We start from the raw sequence: 2,893 nt of genomic DNA on the forward strand, positions 1-2,893 counted from the left end.
AGACAAAACGGACTCCTGAGCGGACGTGTTTGATAGCGGGGACAGGAGAGCTGACTGTGTTGTCTCTCCTTGTGGGACATTTATTTTTTTATTTTTGTGTCTCAACATGTTTATTATTACAGCAGTGTTCTGTGTTACTGTCCTCATTGGCAGCTATTTACTTCAGGTGCAGTATTCTGCATGGCCCTCTCTCCGGGTCCTGCTATGAGGGAAACATTAAACCTTGTTGCATTTACTGCAGTTGAACGCATGAAATAAAAGGCAACCGCATTCCATTTTATGACTTTTCATTGTTATAGTTCAGAACATACTCACTCAGAGATGAGACAGGTGGGACCTGATCATATTCGTACAGGGCTGTGTTGATTTTCTCTATATAGTGTTCTTAAGACTTATTATTATTGTTGTTATTATGAATAATAACAATAAAAAATATTATTGTCATCATCACTGGAACACATTACATGAACATTTCTGACAGTAAAAGCTGATCTTTAGTCAAGTCAAACTTTATTTATATAGCGCATTTTGTTGTGGCTACAAACCTTCAACACCTAACTCCTACAGGGAGCACTGGACTCCACCAGCCGCACTGTAGTTTGATAAGCTGCTATGATTGTCTACTACAAGCTTGAGATAAGGAATGGGTAACTTAGAAGAGGTATTGTGCATTTTTCTTATAGCGTCTAGTCTCATGATGAGTGGCAGGGGTCATCCTTCTATCTGATGCAGTTTGCTCAAGTGCTCAACATGATTTCAGCTAGTAGCTCCTCACGCCCACAGGCATAGACGGATTATGAAATGATGGGCCCCTGGGCACAGACACATAAAGGGCCCCCCACCCACGTCATTTATCGAAAACTCACAATAAAAGAAGCTTCACCCAGCTCAGCTTTGACTCGAGGGACCTCAACTCTGTGCGGAGGATTTGGTTTTTGGATTTCTCCCCAAATAATTGAAGGGCCCATGAGTACTCAGCCCATCTAAAGTTCTATAGATAAACACTCATTTAAAACGTATCATGATGGTTTCTTTCTTGTGATTTGTGGCTTCAGTTTTTCAGCAGGATTTTTGGGGCTGTGTTATTGACATGAATGGCTAAGCCCTTTAAAGATACAAGAAATGCGAAGGGCCCCCTGAGCTCTTGGGCCCCTGGGCCTGGTAGGCCCGTTCGGTAATATGTCTTTGCTCACAGGGGAAACAGACTTCTGCTTCTGCTCTCCCTGGTTCCAGAGGGCCATACCCAGTATCAGACGTGCCCCAGGACGCCCAGGCTGGCGGTCTGATACCCCTCTACCATGCAGGCATCGAGGTCATAGCATCTCAACCCAAAACTTGCTCAGCTGTTAAAAAGGCAAAAATTCAGTCTCCTTCAATTTTCTGGCGTCCTGAGGCAGTGCTGGGGAACTCCATTTAATCAGGTCGGCTGTCCGTTAAAATTCCAACTTCCCTCTATGTGTTAAGAACTTTTATTCTAATCTGTAGTCCTACCTGTCTCCACCCATTTACCATACAGCAAATTCAACAAATCATCACCACTACTGTACTACTAAGGAGTTCTAACATAACTAAATATGGCATTTCATCCTTAACATGAATCATCATGATTTCAACCTTATTGTTAGTTCACTGCAAATCTGTGAGTCTCATTCCCTACCCCCTCTCGCCTAATATCTATACTGGAATGATACATCAGCCCTATTTTAACAAAGAGTTACACAAGGTAGGCTTGCCAGCCTAACAAAAGTTTAGACAAAGTCTGTCCATATCAACCATGACTTTGCATACCACATCCTCCCTATGGGGACATGGGTGTTACACAGTATCTTCCTCTAACCATGCACCTTGCATATCACATTACCTCTGGAGATATCGTGGGCATATTAAAATAGGTCTGCAGTGTGGCCAGGTCTGATGAAGTACCTTGGGTGGCAGAGACATCTGTGTTTGACAGGTTCGTAACTTGAGACTCTGAGGGGTTAGCCTATACCTCTTGTTAAGCGCATCGTTGCCTCTGTGTATGAAATGCGCTATATAAATAAAGTTTGACTTGACTAAGCAAAGTTAAAGATCAGCTTTTACTGTCAGAAATGTTCATGTAATGTGTTCCAGTGATGACAATATTTGTTATTGTTATTATTCATAATAACAACAATAATAATAATAAGTCTTAAGAACACTATATAGGGAAAATCAACACAGCCCTGTACGAATATGATCAGGTCCCACCTGTCTCATCTCTGAGTGAGTATGTTCTGAACTATAACAATGAAAAGTCATAAAATGGAATGCGGTTGCCTTTTATTTCATGCGTTCAACTGCAGTAAATGCAACAAGGGGTAATGTTTTCCTCATAGCAGGACCCGGAGAGAGGGCCATGCAGAATACTGCACCTGAAGTAAATAGCTGCCAATGAGGACAGTAACACAGAACACTGCTGTAATAATCTCTGTGTCTCTTTTAACATGTGGAAACTGAATTGCCCCTCGGGGATAAATAAAGTATTCTGTATCTGTTTTATGAGAGGAGGGGGAGGAGAGTTCGGAGATGATGATGATGATGCTGATGATGATGATGATGAGGAGACGGAGGGGGAGGGAGACAGCGAGGAGGCGGGGCTGGGGGTCTCATCCCCGCAGGGGGAGCTGGGGGCAGTTCTCATCAGCCTCCTCCATGTGGACGATGGCGGAGACGGTGAAGGAGCGGCGCTTGTAGCAGGCTCAGGTCGAGGACGTAGTTGACCTGCAGGGTGTGTGTGGGACTGGGATGTTCTTGGCTGTGGGGGGAGAGGAAGAGAAGAGTAGACAGGTCAATAAACCAGCCTTAGATTAGGTACAATAAACCTCATCTGATCCGGTCTGTGTTGTGTGTGTGTGTGTGTGTGTGTGCACGC

Source organism: Borostomias antarcticus, assembly GCF_949987555.1.
Source record: "Borostomias antarcticus genome assembly, chromosome: 16".
NCBI lineage: Eukaryota > Metazoa > Chordata > Actinopteri > Stomiiformes > Stomiidae > Borostomias > Borostomias antarcticus.